The sequence below is a fragment of the Ictidomys tridecemlineatus genome, unplaced genomic scaffold (assembly GCF_052094955.1).
Source record: "Ictidomys tridecemlineatus isolate mIctTri1 unplaced genomic scaffold, mIctTri1.hap1 Scaffold_64, whole genome shotgun sequence".
In the NCBI taxonomy this organism is placed as follows: Eukaryota; Metazoa; Chordata; class Mammalia; order Rodentia; family Sciuridae; genus Ictidomys; species Ictidomys tridecemlineatus.
In genome coordinates, this window is record NW_027524440.1 from 757,105 (window position 1) to 778,309 (window position 21,205).

Consider the following 21,205-nt stretch of genomic DNA (forward strand, 5'->3'; position numbering starts at 1 on the left):
AAACTTGGAAAACATCACTTAGAAAACTTCATGAAGATGGCCAGTGATAAGCAAATGTCCGATAATGATGACAGCCCCAGCACCAGCACTGGCAGTTCAGATTCAGACCAGCAAGACCCTGCTGCTCCAGAGCCTGAAGATCATGAAGAAAGAACCTTCTGCCACCCAGTGGAAGAAGAGCACCAAACTCTCTAGCAAAACTGCTGGTAAGTTATCCACTAGTGCTAAAAGGTAACATTGTCAGGTTGTCTTCCAAGCAATTAGATGCTTCCTTTTGTTTCCTTTTGTGAGTTATACTCTTGAGTGTCATTAGCATGTGTCCACGTGGGTGTCAGTCCAGGCATCTGTGGTGGCAGCTTCATAAAAGGAAATGTGTCACTTTTCATGAAAGAAAATGATCAAAAAAGTTTATATTTGCTAAAAAATGTTGAATGTCAGGCCTTGGTTTTTTTTGAAAGCGGATTTTAAATTTGCTTAGTTTTACAAACAAGTCTTTAAATCCTGCATAATAGATACAATTTTTTGTAGTTATAGTTATCCCTCCTTGTTCTTGTGAGAACAAATAAAACTGAAAAGTAGCCATTAACAATATCAGGTGTCACTTTGCTGTTAAAACTTTGCACATCTTTAAAACTCGTGGATGTTCTTGACATAGTAGTGAAAATCAACAGCAGGAAAAAACATTTTGTTGGTTGTAAGTGAAAGATTATTTGTTTCCTGCTGACTTTTATTTTCTATGATGGCAAAAAAAAATCCATCAATGGGACTCCATCAGTGATAGTGGTTGTATTGAGTAGAACTCTTGTATGAAACATAAAATGTACCTATAGCATTACCTAATGTTGATGTTTTGTTGTTTTTCATTGATCACAACTAAAAGAAAAAGAAAATATAAAAACTTATTATTGTATTTTATAGCGATTCATGTTCTTATTTTTCTATACATTTTTACCGTCATTGCACCATTAACCAAACACTAATGAACTTGAGAATATTATATTGAATAGCAGCAGTCTTTGAAATAATTTAAAATTCTTCTCAGTGTGTTGTAATCTTATGGAGAGAACATTAAACAACTTTTGAAAACATTTTAAATTTCAAGAAAATCAGAGAAATGCTCTTTTTCCCCTTACCTCAAGGCCCTCTTTCCTCCAAGAGTATGAAATTTAAATTTACGTGCTGTACCTAAGATCAGAGAAAAGAAATGGTTAAGATTGCTAAAATAGTCCTTGGAAGTTTTTCATTGGTAAAGGTATTTGTAAATTTTAAACTTTTTTTTAAACAGATAAAATATTGACAAAACTATTAATGTACTCTTGCAATAGCTTTCTAATTTTTACCACAGTAAAAGTGGATTGAAGTCATTGTCAAAAATATTCTAGTGCTTTTCCTCCTTCCATTTTGTCTCATTTGCATATAAGCTTGAAAAGAGAATTTCTTTGGTAAGAAGAGTTTTAAAATAGATTTTATATCCTTTTGTTGAGTAGTAGTGGAGGACTTTCTCAAATCAGGTGTAAATGACTTATCTATTTACAGTAGCAAGTGAGAAAAAATCTGCAATTTTCTGTTAAGGAGTTTGGGTTATGCCTCTGAGAACAAAGAGGAAGCAGCCATGTTAGCATTACTGAAGGCAAAACCAGCCTTGCATTTACCTGCATGATGGTAGAAGGCATTCTGATTTTCTGGTTATTCTGTAGACTGTCTCAAATCTTTTTTGTCTGTTCTCATTTCACTAATGGAATTCAGAAGGATTTAGCTGAAGTAACCCTTAATCCTCTCCTAACTGCAGGTAAGAAACAAATTTTGTTGTTTTGATTTCTAAATTGTGGAACAATATCAGGAGATGAATGTATTATCCTTGTATGTATGTGCAGCAGAAGAGGCTAGCTAGCTATGTTTGCTTCCTTAAAACTTTGCAAGTGCTTTAAACAAAAATTGCCTAGGTGAATTAAATTAGGAGAAAAATACTATTAGCATGTATCATATATTCTGTACTTATGAATATAGTGATCTCGTGCTTCTTGCTGAGATTTGTTTGAGTGGTGTTGATTTTTCTGTTGTTTTTCTGTGGAATATATTTATTCACAAGTATTTTGTAGAAACCTGTAAGGTTTTAAGTTTTAAAGTTAGTGCTTGTGTGCAATCTGAATTGATTTTCCAAATTTAGAAATTGTTAAATATGGTGTTACAAAATGTAAAAGCATTAAACAGGAGTATAGTTGTATCTGTTTGATTTATTCAGTAACTTGCCTAAAGGAAAAATTTTATGTGCTAAGCTATGGTTGTAGTTGTTATTTTCTAGAAAACACATTGTTGGAATTATTTACATTTTAAGCAAATATCCTAATGACTTGGGAAAATTCTTAGCAGTAAATTAATTGGAATTGTGAGAAGTATCAAATTCAGTGGAACTCAGAATTTAAGATTGGTTGACAAATTGTATTAAAAGTAGCTGATTGATTTTTTTATTTGTGTCTTATATAGTGTTTTGTTTATTTTTGAATGGTGACTGTGTGGTTGGCAAAATTTATCAAATTTAGAGAGCAATATTATAAATAAATTGCATAGAAGTATGTGCTCAAGAATGAGACGGGAAGGGATGCTAGAATTAAGGAAGTGTTATGATTTGATATAAAAATATTTTGGTGTTTAACCTGTGTTTTTGCTACAAATTGTGTTTGCTCATGTTGATCAGCACCATCTCTGAAGTCTACTTGAGACATAATAAGGAATAATCCATTTGCTATTTATTGTGTTAACCAGATCCCCAGATAAAGGGGATCTGATCCTGATTTATCTAGTGAATTAACAGTTTTGCTTATATTTGTAGTCGCAGCCATTTCAGTTTAAAAAGGAGACATGAATGTGAACTAATTATAAACAGAGTGATATTTCAGATCTCAAAGTATTACTTAAAAAGTATACTGCTCAATAGTGTAGCCACTAGCCACATTCTGACTATGGACCAGGATGTTGTGGTTAGTTGAAAATGTGATATGCTGTAAGTGTGAAATGCATACTGGATTTTGAAAACAGTACAATTTGTAAAAGAATAAATATTTTAAAGATATTTATTACATGTTGAAATAATATTTGGCATGTTTAGTAAGTGTTTTAAAAATTGTATTTTTATCATTTTAGCATAGTTATTAGCAAATTCAAAATTACGTGTGTAACTTGCATTATAATTTTGTTGAACAGTATTGCTTTAGAGAAGAAATAAATCAGTATTTCTTTTAGCCTTCTAAATGGTGTGTCAAATCTGTACCATTTAGGAGGTCAAGTTAAATTTGTTCTGTGGAAGAATCACTTAACTTTCAGAGTATATTCTGATAATTTCCATTATGAAAGATGTAAAGATCTGTCAATTAAAAACTCACATGTCTTAAAGTTGCATGTCAGGTCAAACTTTTTTAAGGGTTTCTGTTGATTTTCTGCAAATGGCTTAAACCAGTGTATGAATATACATCTAGAGAACTTAGTAGACATATTGAATGCTTTCAGAGCAGTAATGTACTGGTACATTTGGTAAAGGAATGTACTTTAAGTGTTTAACCCAGGACTGTTTCCACAAGGTCACAGGATTATTTTAGATGGAGTAAAATCTTTCTGTGAAATAGAAAGTAAGTTTCACTTATCGCATATTTTTTCTCTTTATATACCAGATTTCATTTAAGTTCATGAAATAATGCTTAACATTTAGTGATTTAACTAGTGAAGCAGTAAAACTTTGGGCTTGCTTGTGCACAGTATCATGGAATACTTATATCTATTTTCTTTTGTCAAAGTCTTTGGTGACTGTTGGCTATTGAAAAGGACATCTTTTAACTTCTCTTGTTCTTTAATATCTGAGTTTCTTTGTGGCTGTGTAAGTGATTCAGGAAAAAAACAAATATAAAATACAAGTTTCTTAGGAAATTAGAAGTTGTTTCTTACTACTTTGGGGAGAGACTTTTTTCCATATACCTCATATGTAAAATAATGCAGATTCTTTTATGTGTCTTTGGTTTCTTCTGGGTAGAAGGTTACTTCTTGTAATTTTGATAGAAAAGCCTAAATTTGTATTGTGTTTTTGCTTTCATGCCAGAAAATGCAATAGATTTTGGTATTATATTTCTTTTAACTCATAGCTGCATAAATGAGAATTTTAGCTTTATGGTGGTTGTATTATTTAGATTTGTTAATTTATGTTGTAATAAAAAATGGGATTCCACAGTCATAAGTACATCTATAATTTGTGGGTTAATATTGCATGAGACCTTTGAAACCTTATGCTTGATACTTCCAGGTACAATTATTTAATTATGGCTTTTGGTAAGGTGTGTGTGTGTGTGTGTGTGTGTGTGTGTGTGTGTGTGTATAAACTTGTCAAAGTATGTGACAGTGTTAATTATCCCTCAGGGAAGAAATGTTAATTGTATCTGGGTACATTCAGGAAAATGTTGAATGAGATATAGGAAAACTAGAATTATTTGTACTAGGGAGATTTGTCTTAAACCTCATCTTTTGTTTTAATTAATAAGTTATTCTTTAGTTACATAATTAGGTCTAATATACACATCCAGGATGGCCTTTGGGTAGATATCATTGTCAAATTAAATGCAGGACTTTAAAAGTGTTTGATTATATGTTAATAGGAATACTTCTTTTTCTTTTAGTAAAAAAAGGTTGATAAAGATTTAATTTCTAATGATTTGATGGTATTTTAGGTTTTAAGTATTGAAGGCCTGTGGGCCAATGCCTTTTAAACACAGGGAAATAATATATATATTTTTTTGGTTTACGTTTATACTTTTTACATTCTATATTTTAGATTAGGGTATAAAAATCAATTCACCAGTAAGGGGGAAGGGAAATTATTATGAACATCCCTTTGTTTTACAGAAAGTTATGGACGATAGTTGTTTAGTAATGTGTTGACATTTATGTTCTATTTTTCAAAGGATGTGCTTCCTTTTCCACTTACAGTCAGCACTTGTGTAAACAGCAAAAGTTTAGAAAGGTGCTGGATTTCTAAGTTAATCTTGAATTTCTTTTCCTGTATAGAGGGTACAAACATGTACTCCTAAATATTAATGGGTTTGGACTGAATCTATGTTAAAGAAGATATTCAAGAGTAATTGTAAATCGTTTTTGGTTGAGGGGAAGGCCTTATGGGGGGGTAGATATTACAGCTTCAAGTTTATATTAATCATATGTTGACTATCAAAACCTGAAATCAGCTACAATGATACTTGTAAATATTATAATACTTGCAAATTTTGTTAACTTCCCATTTTAAAAGAAAGAAAAAGAAGTAGCATAAGTTCTAAGTCAGATGTTGGCAATTTGCACATAAGAGTAATTTTCTGAGGATAAACTGTGTTTCTGATAGTTGCCATATCTCTCACTATTGTCCGGTGTAGATTAGAACTTGCTAATTAAAGAGTGATCTTCAGACTAGCAACATCTGTATCACAGATGTGATTGTTAAAACTCAGTATGTTGTTTTCCCCTAACCAGAAGTACTGAGTCCGAATCTGAATTGAGTAAGATTGCTAACTGAATTGTATGTCTATTGAGGTTGGAAAAATCCTGCTACTGAAGCAAGACTGTTCAGATCCATGCTGTGCCACTATTGGCATGCCACTTTATAATCCTGCTACTGAAGCAAGACTGTTCAGATCCATGCTGTGCCACTATTGGCATGCCACTTTATATAAGTTATGGGATATTTTTGTTCTTCAGTTTCCCAAGTTGTAAAATGAAGATTAAGTTGATCTCCCCATTGTATAATTTTTGTGAGGATGAAATAAATTTGTTGAAAGTTTTGTTAACCACATAAATTGGATCCCTAAAGTGGATACAGCATGATAAAAGTAGGTGAGACAATTTAGCAGCATGCCCTCACTCTTGCTGGTGTTTGCTCCAGTGCATCCACATCCTACTTATAGGAATAATTGCATCTTAATTCATCATCTAATTATTCAATATATATCAAGCAGTTTGTTTTTAATGTGAATAAAAGCAGGATTTTAAAAACTTGAGTTAAAACAGAAAATTAGCCTAAAAGTGTTGATCATACATGAACAAATACTCAATCCCTTCCAAAAAAAATATCTATAAACTTAATGATACTTAAAAAGAATGCCTTGGGGCTGGGGCTGTAGCTTAGTGGCAGAATGCTTGCCTAGCATGTGTGAGGCACTGGGTTTGATCCTGAGCATCACATAAAAAAACATAAAATATATGCATTCTGTCCATCTACAACTACAAAAAAAGTGTTTTAAAAAGTATTTATAAGAATACTATGACTATGACTGCCCAGTAAAGTATAAAAAAATTTTTTTAGATAGTTGTATTAGTTAATGTTTTCTCCTCTTTAAATATCCCATTTTAAGAGTTTGTGATTTTATTCAAAACGCAGTAATTTCAATATTTGTAAAATTTACACTCATAATAGTATAGTTTACCAATTACTTCAACATAATGTAGTGTAATTCCAGGCAAAACAGTGAGTTGGAATTCGAAAAAAATATTAAGTAACTCATATTCGTTACTTTTTTCATAATTGTGATATTTAATATTAATCACTTAAAGATTATTTAGCTATCATTTCTATTTGCTTATAGAAAGTAGTTGATAATTACGGTAATCCTAATTGTGTCTCCCATATATGCCAGTGGAGCAGAAGGACTCAGTTACCATTGAATAACTCAAAACATTTATCCAAAGGAGTGATTGATTGAAAATAATATCTCCCCCACATAAGGTCACATTTTTATTAGCTGTCTATTATGTTCAATGACGATAATGTAAGGAGAAAGTGGGTGAAAACTTTGGGTACTTTTTAAAAACCTAAATGGTTATTTCAAAGCAACATGAAGCAAATTGTTAATTTTCTTTCTGCAAGTAAATGATTGGTACCTTATTCTCTCCTTGAATGTGTTGCTGTAACAAAATGTAGATTATGTTTAATTATGAGGAAAATAAACAAGTCTTGCTTAGAGTACAAGAGCATTCAGATTGAGAAAACTGAATGGGAAAACTTTATCTTCCATTCTTCTCTTTTCTGTAAATATGATATAACAAAACCACTTGTAGATCTATTAGGTCTACAGGCATATAAAGTGATGATTTTTTCTTTCCGTATTTCTTTAGACAATAATTGTATTTGGCGGGGCTGGGCTTGTGGCTCAGTGATACAGTGTTTGCCTAGCATGTGCGATGCCCTGCATTCAATCTTAAACACCACATAAAAATAAATAAATAAAATTAAGCTATGTGTCCAACTACAACTAAACATTAAATTAAAAAAAGAATTGTGTTTGGGCATTTTATTAGAATTTAAAAATGAAATATCTTTAAACATTTAATGTTTTTTTGCATCTTGATCACAGAAGTTTTTGCCTCTACCCCATATTCATAGTCTAGGAGATAGTTGACAATACCTGGAGACATTTTGCTTTTCAAAACTTGGGGGAAAAGGCTCTAGTATACAACAAAGAATTGTCTCCCTTCAGGAGATCTTACTGAAATAAAACATATATATGTTTCTGTTATGTTTTACTAGGAATATTGAAGTAACTTGTGACTACAGAATGTACGTCACCTTTGTATTTTCTTAGTGATGAAAATAAAAACCAAATGAAGAACATGGCTTTCTCTCCAGTGTGTAATTTAATGTCAAAATCTAATATAATGTAATCATCACTTTCTGCAATCATAGAAAGTAATGTAACTGCCTCTTCGGTAAAAGATGGGAAGAGAGTATCAATATCAAATTTGGAGAAATGGTAAGAGTAAGGGAAGCATCTAGAAGAGATGGGAAGGCTCACTCTCTAACCATAAATTCTGCACACCTCTAGTTTTCCACCTCCTACCACATATCAGGCTTTCTAAAACTTTACTTTTTATTTTTTGCCTTAGATAACTTAACTAAAAATTATTCCAAAATTATGTAAAATAAATGTAATTTTCCATTACTAAACTTTTGTTTTCCATAACACATTAAAGGGAAAATTAAATAATAAAAACAGACATAATAAATTCTTGTTTGATATAATCATTTAAATATCTTTTTTAGGCAGCAGTAATTCAAACAAAATACTTCCCTTACTTAAAATGTAACATTTTATATTAATGAATCAGGAGGCTAAAACACTAAAATTGTCAGACTTAGTAAATCCTTCAAATATTTCATCTATAGAGGCACAGTACACACTTAGTGTAAATTATAAAAGTTTTTTTTAAAAAATATATAAATTCCAGGTCAAAATATATCAAATCAAACATATATCAACTTTGCTTCTCAATTTACTTCTCAATTTACCTCTCAATGTAATCATATTTTGTTGACTCTAAATAACATCGTCTGGTAACTGATAGTGACATTAAAATTTGTATCATCTTTCTGCTAAAATATAGTAAGCTCTACTCTGAACCCCTCATTCATAGGTCTTACATCTGTTATCCCATCGTCAGCAATAAAGCCAATGAGATTATTCTAAAATGTAAACGTCCCCATGTTATTCCTTTCTTTGCTTATTAAAGGAGCAAGCAATGTACTCTCTAATTTCTCTTTTGCCTATTTTCCCTTTGATATAGAAATATATTGTGCATTGCAATCAAATTAAAATCTTTCAGTTCCCTTAACTGTCTAATATATTTCTAGTTAGACAAATGATGATGCACCTCCTGAAATCCTATTTTGTTTTCACAGACCTCTCAGTCTCACTCTGCTCCATCTGTAAATATCCAACTCCTCTTTGGGATCCTTATAAAATCTCCTTTTTGTGGACATACACTTTATACAGTCAACTTGATGACTTGATGCTTCCAGTCAGTTCTATTTTGGAAATATTTGCAAAACTGCATTTATTACCTCATATCACAGTTATTCATTCACATCACTATTTCCATTTGCTGACTATGAAAGAAAACCTTTCTGGTTTTGGCATCCGCCTTGGCAGCAGCACTTAGAGAAGACAGCCTGGAAGACCTCCTCTTGGGCTTTTACTTAGCCTCACATTCTTCATAGCTGACCTTCCTCTGGAGCTTCCTGGCTGAGAGCACAAGGCTCACACAGGTGCTGCAGGCAGTGGCTCTCGGGAACCTTCTGAAACTGTGCTGTCTGGCCACTGCTGCTGTTCCCACCACATGAGTTGCTGCGACACACCAAGTATTCAATTATTTTAATGCAGTTTTTACCATAATTGAGACATAACTATAGGCAATTTTAAATCTCTAAATTTTGTGATTTTAGCTACAACGAACCTTATAAAAATCAAATCCTTACTCTTATGTTTTGTTTATTCTGCTTTCTGAATGAGTTCTCATTTTGTCATTATTGCCAGTGCTTACAACCCTCCTTTCTCTTATCTCTAGCCTAGAGAACAGTGACCTGCCCCAAGTTGCTCTTCCTGTCATGAGCCTCTCTCAAGTGTGCCATTCTCCCCTCTCACAAGCATTAGTTTCTAAAATAAACATTTAACCATGTCATACCCACAAAAGTGAGAAAGTATTCTATTATTTATACAATAAACTCAATATTTATTCATATGTCCCCCAGCTCTTCCAAGCATGATCACAAATAGTCTTCCAAATTCCCCATAGGAACAAACTCAGCCCCACTAATACTTGTTCACATAATTCCTTTGCTTCACACAATTCCTACCTCTTCTGATTTTTATTGCTTCTCTGTCTCTATTTATGGTTAACATTTGCCAACATAGCCTCCATTGCCTCTAGCTCTTTAGCTTCACCTTGAATTCTCTTTTTTTCATGCCCCAAAGAATTTCTGCTGCACCATCATTGCTTTCCCATCCTAATAGAAGTGAGAGCTTATTAATCTAATATCCATATACTTTTTCAAAAGCTTTAATCATAACATTAAGTGTGCTTTGTCTCAGTTTTTACAAATAGATATCTTCTCCATTATGATGCAAATTCTTTTAAGATTGGTATCATATTGTATCATTTTTTATATCATCAACATCTAGTATACAAAAGGAAAAGTGAAAGAATAATCTAAATATAAAATATATCTAAAGTTTCTAGTTACTGTGTATTATATCCAATATTCAGAGCTATAATATTAGTTCTATATTTTGTGACAAGGAACATCTTACAATAATTCTACAGTGCAAGTGGACACAAACTTTAAAGCCCAAATGAAAGCCCCACACCACTTACTTTCCCCAGTAATAAATGCTACTTTGGGATTATGCTAATAAAATCTAACCTTCCATTAGATACATGATTTCTGACTATTCTTTAATAAATTACCTCTTAAACAGAATAAAATTAGAATAAAAAAGACAACAATGTTCTATTACAAAAATGTGTTTCATATTTGATGTTAGAATACAACACATTTGTTTTCTAAGTTAGATTCAATACAGATAAGGAGCTTAAAGTTATCTGGACAGAAGAAGAGAAAGGAATCAGTCATCAGTTAGAATGAAAGAAAGCCCATGATTGCACTTGAAAGGGTGTTAGCAGAAGCTGTCCAATAAATTCACAGAAGATGCTTCTGCTTTAATAAATTGTTGTGCTATCAGCCAGGCACGGTGGTGCACAACTGTAATCCCAGTGGCTTAGAGGCTTATGAGTTCAAAGCCAGCCTCAGCAACAGCAAGGCGCTAGGCAACTCAGTGAGACCATCTCTAAATAAGAATACAAAATATGAGGGCTGGGGTTGTGGCTCATAATATAGTGTTTGCCTAGCATGTGTGAGGCACTGTGTTTTATTGTCAGCACCACATATAAATAAATAATAAATAAAGGTATATCAACAACTAAAAAATATCTAAAAAATGCAAAATAGAGCTGGGATGTGGCTCAGTAGTCCAGGGCCTCTGAGTTCAATCACTGGTACCAAAACAAACAAAGAAACAAACTGTTGTACTATCAAATCCTTTTGCAGCACTTGAGCTTCACTTTCTCTACTTGTACTGACAGATCAAGGTTTTGTTTGTCCCAAATCTATAATTTGGTGCCAATTGTCTGTTTATCTTCTGAGCATTAAAGGGAAATCTCAGCCTTGAAAAATTTTTTTGTTATTAGTGTTATTATTATTGGCCTGGTAAGAACAACAATAGTGCTTTTATGAAGCATAAGAAAATTTAGGGGTTCTAAAACTTTATTCTGAAAAAAAGTAATTTTATAAATATTATTTCATGTTCAAAGTATATTCATATACAGCCTTACATTTTCAAATGACCAAAGAATGAGGAACACTTAAAAATAATGTGTTTCATTATTCACATAGGTGGGAATAAAGTTGTAGCTTAAATTTTAGCATTAGTACTCATTCTCTAATTTTGTGTTATTTCTACCTATTGTCAAACATCTAACAATACTTTAGGAATAGGATGTCAATTTTTTATGTTCATAAAGTTCAGTATAAAATAAAAAAGAATTATCCTCTTGATTATGGCTAATATTTTCTATATAATCTTATGAATCATTACTACTGGATTAGCATTTTTCAAAACCAGAATCAAACATGTTTATTTCAACTTTATTACCTTTTTTTACCTATTATTAGAGTAAATAAATTGGCATAATAATTTTAAGTTAATAATTTTTTTTCACATAATGGATATGCTAAAATTAAATCCATTCCTTTATATAGACTTGTAGAATCTACACCCAATTTTCAGATGCTATAAACAATGTCATAGTAATCTTCATATATAAATAGTTTATATATATATATATACATATATATGTATGTATATATATACGTATATATGTATATATATATATATATATATATATATATATATATATATATATATATAAAATACTTGTTATATTTTGGAAGAATATTCATGAGCTAAAAGGTGTTCATATTTTTTAGTATTTTTTAAAATCAGAAAATACATTAATTTGCTCTTTGATTAGTCCAAATGCAGCTTAAACTTTTCCCATTGTCCTCCATCTTTTACAACACAGTTGTTTTCAGCTATTTAATTGTGGAAACAATAAAGACATTACTCTGAAACAACTCTTAGTAGGCAAAAAAAATTTAAAAAATGTTATCACTAAGAGATAATCTATAAATCTTTGTGACACTTGGTTTAATTCTCAGCTTCAAACTCAATAAAATTCCAGGCATTTGCATAAGTTGTTAATTATCTAATACAGTAACACTATTCTTCATTTTTCTAATCTAAGGTAATATATTACCTTTGTAATATATGGTGGTAATAAATTTATCTTTTTTCACCATAAGTAGTGGACTTTAAATCCAGTAAATTTGATCATTCTGTTGCGCATTGGTGTTTTTTATTTGGTTTTTTTTTTTTTTTTGGTTTTTCATTCCATTGACTGATTTGAGTGATTTTCATATTGGTTACTCTTCCTTTTTCCTTTTTTTCTCTCTCCCTTTCAACATATCTAAAACCTGGAATTCTCTTTTCTTTCCTTCAAAGCAATTTTTTCTTTTACAAATATTTTTAGATTTTTTAAAAAGAATATTGCCCATCTCCAAATTCTAAAATGATTTTTCACCTTAAAAATTTTTACATATTAGTTATTATGTATTTCAGCATTTTTTATAAGTTAATGCTGCTTCTGTATTTCTTATTTAGTAAGGTATGTGCCCTGTCTCTTCCTAATTGTACAAGCATTATTTTTTTCAATTAATAATATCACTTTTTCATGTAAATTTTTACTATTTGATAGATATAATACTAATTTTATCTGCAATTTATGGATTCTTTTTTTGTGAAATCATTTAAAATAATTTTGCAGTCAAATCTCTCATTACCTTTTCTTACATTAGCCTTTTCTACATAAAGCCAGTTCAATGTAAAATTAAAAATTGGCCATTAAATTTTTCACACAGTTATGATTTTGTATTTAATATTTTAAACAATAATATACTTGATTTTCAGCCTGAGAAGAACTGGGTTAAAATGCCCATTGTCTCCATTAATATTTCAAAACTTGGAAAAGTCAGTGATCTTTGAGCATCTTTAAATGGAGCCTATTAGGAACCATAGGGGTTAAATTAGATAATGTGTGTAAACTCTTAACAGATGTCTTGCTGGTAGTAAATAATAAATGATGTGGAAAGTTATTTATGGCTTTATACATCATGAGGTGTTTTAATTTATTATTTAACAAATACATATTTATCATAGAAGTTAGGCTAAATATGTCTTTGGTAAATAATAAATTATTTTTATTAGTTTTGACTTATCTCTTGAAGTTGGGACATTAAAGAGATAAGTCAAAACTTAAATGAATATAGACCTGAAAGTAATATGAGAGTTTTTCCAATTATAGTTGAAATATAATGAAAAATTAAAAAGTAGTCATGGATACAGGACACATAGAGAAACTTCCTGTTCAGGAACATCACTTTGGTCTTTGGAGATTTATGTCTTCATTCTCTGACTCTTTAAATGGAACAGTATAATAAATAATTAATGTCTTAAGAGTGATTGCAGATCAACAAGCAAAGATAAATACAAAAATAGTAGGGGACACAGTGTTCCTATTCAATATCCTTGAATTAGTTTTAGATTTTAGATTGATTCTAGGCACCCAGGCCTCTTAGACATCATCAGGAACATCTAAATTGCTTTCTCACAACTTCTAAAATGTTGGGGACCACAAATCAAGTAAAGATGGCATCTGGCAGTTTGCCAGGAGGAGTGGTTTGTGAGTCAATGCCACGGAGCCATTAAGATGATAAGGATTCCTTATTGGCTGACTGCTGTATCTAGATAATGCTAATTGAGTCAAGCTGTGTGTAATCAGTTAGGTATTTATACCTCTGCTGTTCCGCAATAAAGTGGTGCCTGCTACCTTGAGTACCGGATACCTTGAGTTCCTGCTCAGTTCCCTCTTGAGTTTCTCCTCAATAAAGCATTTCCCGCTTCAACCTTCAAGTTGCTTATCACCTTCCGGTTATTTTACCCAGCCGGACTGCGGCACTACAAAGCCTTCTTATCACCTCAATTTAGAAGGTACCTCATTAAATTGCTTTTAGCCAATTCGCTTTCTAAAATACTCACATTTCACATACAATAAAAAAAATTTCTTTAGCTCTACTCTTTTAACTTGCACTTGATAGCATACGGGCATTCATTAAGTTTTACTGTCAGTGGAACAGCACAAATTTAACAGTTTTGTGATCCATTTTTACTAAATACCAGAAGAGAAAGTGTTATGTTAAGGGCAGTGTGAGTTTAATTTTCTGTATCATTTAAAATTACTTGAGTGCATCCCCAAAGAAAACTAATATATTGATCAGATATAATTAGCTTCAATGTAAATAAAACCTTACCATGGATTGTTTGTGTGTACTAGCAAAAGATATATAAGTGAAAATAATCTACAAAAGTTCATAATGCTTATCTAGCACACAAGAAATCTATGAGATAATAACAAGAGACAAAATTTGATGTGTATAAGAAGAAATATATTTTAGTGAAAAAAGTTTGATATTTAATTGTGGCTTTAAAATACTCTTCTATATTAGATTATATAAATACACAAATAGAAATATTGCATCCTGGTCACTCTCCAGAAATCTGCCCATGTCACAGATGGGTGGACAGACAGCACTCTGACTCACCCTGTGCAGGCAAGCAAGGAGCTTCCTGTCCCAGCCACATCAGAGGAAGATACAAGACAAGCACCAGTTCACCTGCCATGGTGTGAGGGAGGATCTAGGGATCAATGCCTAGAGACACATTATTTTTAACAAATGCAACACTCACTTTCTCAGCCACTGGAAGTGGAGCATGGGTCTACAGGGGGGAGTGCCAATCTGACCTATGGCCTCTCACCCACCTACCAGCACCACTCACCAGGTTTGCTAGGAGGTGCAGTCATTGGCTGACTGCACCAGGCATGCTGGCTCACAGTGACTACTGCATCCTTCTGTCAGCACTCAGGGACCCCTCAGTTCCACTGGACCTGGGAGAGACAGGAGGGGGATGGGAGGATTTGAGGATATACTTTAATATGTGTGTATATATAAGTATTTACTTATTATATCTTTATATGTATGTATATATGTATATATTTTACATGTTTATCATGTCTTTATGTGTGTATATTTTATGTGTGTATATACATACATGCTTATGAACTTTATACTTCCATGTGTATATTGATACTTAATTGAGAGTAGAGCTTCTATTTATCATCTTTATTTTTTTGAATACTGTTTCTTCCATATTGATAACTCTGGTTTTGAAGCATAGAGGGAGTAATTTAATTTTCATGTCTCATAAATGCTCATTTCTTTTGTCCCATAATACATATCAGTCAAAATTGCAATACTTCCACAGTATGATTACTGGAAGCATTCTGGGGTTTTATTGTTAGTTTTGGTTTTGGTTTTTAGCATATACTCTCTCATTTTTTTTTCTTTCTTTTTTATTTTTTGCATTTTCTTTTTCTTTTTTGCCAGTCTTTTTTAAATTGATTTAAAAAAATAAATGACAGAAGAATACATTACAATTCTTATGACACATATACAGCACATATTTTCATATCTCTGGTTGTATATAAAGTATGTTGACACCAATTCGTGTCTTCATATATTTACTTTGGATAATGATGTCTATCACATTCCAACATCCTTGCTAGTCCCCTGACCCTTCTTTTTCCTCCCACCCCTCTGCCCTATATAGATTTCATCTATTCCTCCCATGTTTCCCATCCCTACCCCTCTATCAGTTAGCCTTCTTATATCAGAGAGAACATTCAGCATTTGTTGTTTTGGGATTTTCTAACTTCACTTAGCATTATGTTCTCCAACGCCATCCATTTACCTGAAAATGCCATGATTTTATTCTCTTTCATTGAACAGTAAAATTCCATTGTGTATACATGACACATTTCTTTTATCCATTTATCCACTGAAGAGCATCTAGATTGGCTCCATAGTTCAGCTATTGTGAATTGTGCTGCTATAAACATTGTTGTGGCTGTGTCATTGTAGGATGCTGTTTTTAAGTCCTTTGAGTATACACCGAGAAGAGGGATAGCTGGGTCAAATGCTGGCTCCATTCCCAGATTTCCAAGGAATCTCCATACTGCTTTCCAATAGGCTGCACCAATTTTTAGTCCCACCAGTAATGTATGAGTGTGCCCTTTTCCCCTACATCCTCACCAACACTGTTGTTGTTTGTCTTCATAATAGCTACCATTCGGACTGGAGTGAGATGATATCTAAGAGTAGTTTTGATTTGCATTTCTCTAATTGCTAGAGATGATAATTTTTCAAATATTTGTTGATTGACTCTATATCCTCTTCTAGAAGTGTCTTTTCAGGTCCTTGGTCCATTTGTTGATTGGGTTTTTTTTTATGCTTTTTGAGTTCTTTATATACCCCCGAGATTAGTGCTCTATCTGATGTGTGAGGGGGTAAAAATTTGCTCTCAGTATGTAGGTTCTCTGTTCACCTCACAGATTGTTTCTTTTGCTAAGAAGAAACTTTTTAGTTTGATTCCATCCAATTTATTGATTCCTGATTTTAATTATTGTGCTATAGGAATCTTATTAAGGAAGTTGGGCCTTAATACCACACGATGAAGATTAGGCCTTCTTTTTCTTCTATTAGACACAGAGTCTCTGGTTTAATTTCTAGGTCCTTCATTCATTTTGAGTTGACTTTTATGCAAGGCGAGAGGGATTAAGTGATGAATTTTTTTTTTTGGTTGTTCACAACATTACAAAGCTCTTGACTGAAGTGATGAATTGTTCCCTTAAATTTAGATCTTTCAGACTGGGGTTGTGGCTCAGTGGTAGATCCCTTACCTGGCATGTGAGAGACAATGGTTTGAATCCTCAGTACCACATAAAATAAGAAACAAGATCAAGTTATAAAACAATTGAGATCTTTCCTTTGGGCTTTATTGAAAGTAGGGCAGGCTTGGGTGTGGAAAGGACAAATAGGCATTGGCTTAGGAATGACTCGATTATTTTATTTCCTAAGAGTCCTTGCAAAGAGTAAGGACCTGTGTGTGGTTGTTGTCTTCTCTACATAAAGGCTACAGCTATGAGCATGTGGATGGTTCTGTGAGAGGCGAAGAGAGACACCTGGTCATCAAGAACTTTGGACAGCAGCCCATCTTTGTTTTTCTCCTGAGCACCAGGGCAGGTAAGCCTATGGGTGTTGAGGAAGCAGACAGTCATCCCACCACTGGTACGTTTTCCCCTAATTCTCTAAAAGGAGAGGTTCTTACCAAGGAGTATTGAAAAAGAAGAGAATCAAAACACTTACGTAGCCTAGTACTGGACTTCACGTGTGGAGCTCTTTTCTGTTCAACCTGTGAAGCTGTGATCATGAGAAGGGAGGCTGAAACCTGGGCCTGTTGGAAAGTAATTCTAATCCACTTAGACCACTGACCGGGAACGTCCTGTTTTGTTTTGTTTTTAATTTTGGGGAAAGTTTTATTCACATTCATTCATTCTCCTTCCTAGCCATGAATTAGGAAAATAAGATAATCTATTTTCTAGTTTCCCTTCCTCCAGGAGTACCTCTGAAAGAGTGTTATAAAGTTTAATAAAGATTTGTTGTTTAAAATGTGACTAAAGTGAAACTGACAGCTATTTATAATTATCATGGTATTGTCCATATGACTTAATCATAAATAAATGACACTTGTGGTTTTCCCAGTTGCTTTCACATAGTATTAAATAATTTGAAATCGGTTTGGGGAAATGGACTTTTTCTTACATTCTGAATCAAAAAGCCCTAAATTAATTTTGAATTCATAGTCTGAGTTTCATGATCTTACTTTTTTGATGGTAATCCTGATAGAATAGATATAGGAACACAAACAGGAATTGTGTCCTTGATGATAAAGAAATTAATGTCTTTATGGAACGAAAGGTCATCTTTATGTAGAAAGCACTTAGTAAGTGCTTTGTACTATATGGGTCTATAAAAGAAGTGTTAGATATGACCCTTGAGTATCAGGAGATCATTTCTCTAGTGTGTGTTTTAAAGCCAATAATAAGATACAATCAGATTCCTTTGGTCCAGTCTCTTCCCAGGTCACATACCACACCCTGTCATTCAGTCCCATTGTCTCATGATTAGTCTTTGGGGAAGCTCAAAGGATGTGGTCAGTGTTGGGAGAGGAATTCCATTTATGTGTTTAAGATTTTTTTTTTTAGAGGGAGAGAGAGAATTTTTTTAATATTTATTTTTTAGTTATCGGCAGATACAACATCGTTGTTTGTATGTGGTGCTGAGGATCAAATCCGGGCCACACGCATGCCAGGCGAGCACACTACCGCTTGAGCCACATCCCCAGCCCTGCGTTTTAAGATTTTTTTTCATATTTAGAGAGCAAATAATGTTTGAAACATCTAAAATTAGTTAATCTTCTTGGAGGCCTCAGAGTAGATTATCTAGAAGCTGAAGCAGTCCTGGACATTAGCCTTTTCCATGCACTAACTGTCATACGTGCCATCATGTTGTAGCTATACCTGTGCCGAGTTTTCATTTAATGTTTCCTTCCAGCTTTCCACGAGATTGTTACCACATATTGCCGGCAGATGGCAGCGATAGCTTAGGAATATGTCCCAAACAACTAAATGCAGCTTAAAATATCATCTTTGGTGAAGAAGGGCTGCACTAGCCACTATTAACTCAAGAGAAAGATAATTTTTTTAAACTTTTTTAGTGATGACAAAGCAACTTTATTATTATTATTTTTTTTAGAGAGAGAGAGAGAGAGAGAGAGAGAGAGAGAGAGAATTATTTATTTTTTTTTAGTATTCGGCGAGCACAACATCTTTGTTTGTATGTGGTGCTGAGTATCGAACCCAGGTCGCATGCATGCCAGGCAAGCATGCTACCGCTTGAGCCACATCCCCAGCCCAAGAAAGATAATTCTTATGGAACACAAACACATTTTCAAATGAGATGACTGCCTTGATAATTAGCATACAGTGGACAAAAAGGTTCTGGAGCCTAGCACAGTAGTGCATGCCTACAGTTCCAGCTACTCAGGAGGCTGAGGCAGGAGGATGGCTTGAGCCCAGGAGTTCAAGGCCAGCCTGGGCAACACTGTGAGACCCTGTCTCTGTCCCAGGAGTGACCTCAGATTCTGGAATATGGGATGGAATCCTGACTGTTTTACCTTCTACTGGTGCAACTTCAAATAAATCCCTTAATCTAGCTGTTTCCATTTCAGCATCTGCAAAATGAGAATAGTGCTAGCAAGGACACAGGGTTGTTGTGAGGGTTAGAAGAGTCAACACATGTAAAGTGCCATGAGCAGTGCTTGGCAGTAGTAAAATAGAAGTGTAGCTCTTATTATTGGGTATAACTTAGCCTTTCTCCGTATTCAGTCATTAGTATTTCTTTATTCCAACTTTGATTTTATAGGAAGACTTCAATGAGAATGTTCCTGCCTGGCTTGTCTTACATCCAGCCAGGAGTTAGTAGTCCTGTAGAAAGGAACCCTTCATTCAGTTCTTGGAACAAGCCCTTTCAGGCCTGTTTTAGCAATGAGCTCCAGTGACCCTGGCTAGAGTGTGTTCTGTACAGTTTCCACATTTATCAAAGAGAAGCCTGTGGTTTGCTTATTAGTACTCTAAATTCCTGAACCCAAAGTGCTCTTTTGGCCTTTTCCTGCACCATTGGAGAAAGACCAGAGAGTTGTTGCATTGAGTGTTCTTGTCTTGAACTGATTTTACGACATCTTCTTTGATCAGTGTGGAAACCAGTACAGGAAGACACTCTCAGGTTTTCTCCACTCAGAGGCAGGTATCATCTGCTCTAATCATAGCTAGCGTCAGGTCTTCCTACCTTGTTGAAGCTGCAAGTGTGGTCATGTATGTTTCTTACTGCCCACTGCAGACCTCTCTTTGTTTTAAGATACATTTTTAGTTGTAGATGGGCACTGTTTTAGTCAGCTTTTTCACCTCTGTGACCAGAACCAACTGTGGAGGAGGAATGTTTATTGGAGGGCTCATGGTTTCAGAGGTCTTAGTCCATAGAAGGCCAACTCCATTCCTTGGAGCTCCAGGGGAGGCAGCATCCTGGCAGGAGTGTGTGACTGAGGGTAGCAGCTCACATCATGATCAGAAAGCAAAGAGAGAGAGACTCCACTGTCCAGATACAAAATATATACCCCTTAGCCATGTTCCTGCTGAACCCCTTCCTCCAGCCACACCCACCTGCCCCAGTTACCACTCAGTTAACCCCATTAGCGATTCATTCACTGATTAGGTTAAAGCCATATCCCAGTCATTTCTCCTCCAAACCTTCTTGCATTGTCTCACATGTGAGCTTTTGGAGGACACCACATCTAAACCATAACAGATGATACCTTTATTTTATTTATTTTTATGTGGTGATGAGGAAGGAACCCAGTGCCTCACGTGTTCTATCACTTGTGTTTTATCACTGAGCTACAACTGCAGCCCCCAGACCTCTTATTTTTGTAGCTGTTTTCTGAAAGAACTTGTGTCCTTATTCACAGACTGTTTGAAGCAAAATCCAATCAAGGTTTTCAAACAAATATTAAATGTCTTCATGCAATTAACTTAAGCATCCTTTTCTTCTGCTTACCTCTCATTCTGTTATATTTGATAATTAAATTTTCCCAGTTCATGCAATGAAAGGTGAGGTAGCACTTTTGACCACTGTAGGGTGGTCAAAACCTGAAGTTTGGGGCAGAAATTTCAGTTTGAAGGATGAAACCAGTCAGTTGGACTGATTTCAGATTTTCAGTAGGACCCAGTCCTGCCTTGTGTGTTTTCTAGTTCCTTATTTGTGTGTTGCTGATCATGCTCCTTTTTTGTATGGCTTTCAGGTGGAGTTGGCATGAACTTAAAAGCAGCAGATACTGTTATTTTTTCTGACAGTGATTTTAATCCTCAAAATGACTTGCGGGCAGCTGCCAGAGCTCACCGAATTGGCCAGAACAAGTGAGTGAGTTAGACATTGGCACCTTTCTGCTCTGTTGGCTTGCAGCTGTGGATTGGGGAGGAAGGTGGACCGTGTAGTCCTGACAACAATGCCATGTTGGAGTTAGAGTCCACTGGGTTTGAACCCCGTTGTGCTGCTGGCTTGTAGAATCATGTTGGGGGATCAGTGGTCCCATGATCAGTTCAGACTCACTTTGTTGAAAAGAACAGTTAAATTCCAAAATGATTAGTAGAATTTATTTAGTTCATGTTTCTCACGTTAGATCCTAATTCAGTTTAAAAATGAAGTTAAAGCCAGTGGGTG

The 21,205-nt window shown here is 34.0% G+C and overlaps 1 long non-coding RNA gene across 3 annotated transcripts; it reads right to left on the reverse strand.

Moving 5' to 3' along the window:
• Positions 1–308: 308 nt before the first annotated feature.
• LOC144374328 (uncharacterized) lies at positions 309–8,956 on the reverse strand. 3 transcript variants are annotated; one of them, XR_013433773.1, is made up of 4 exons: positions 8,864–8,956; positions 1,134–1,185; positions 837–873; positions 309–356 (listed from the first exon to the last, which is right to left on the reverse strand). It is a non-coding gene; the product is annotated as an uncharacterized LOC144374328 (long non-coding RNA). The 3 variants fall into 3 exon arrangements; XR_013433774.1 differs by lacking the exon at positions 309–356 and adding an exon at positions 671–734; XR_013433772.1 differs by lacking the exon at positions 309–356 and having other exon boundaries at positions 812–873.
• Between the last annotated feature and the right edge of the window lie 12,249 nt (positions 8,957–21,205).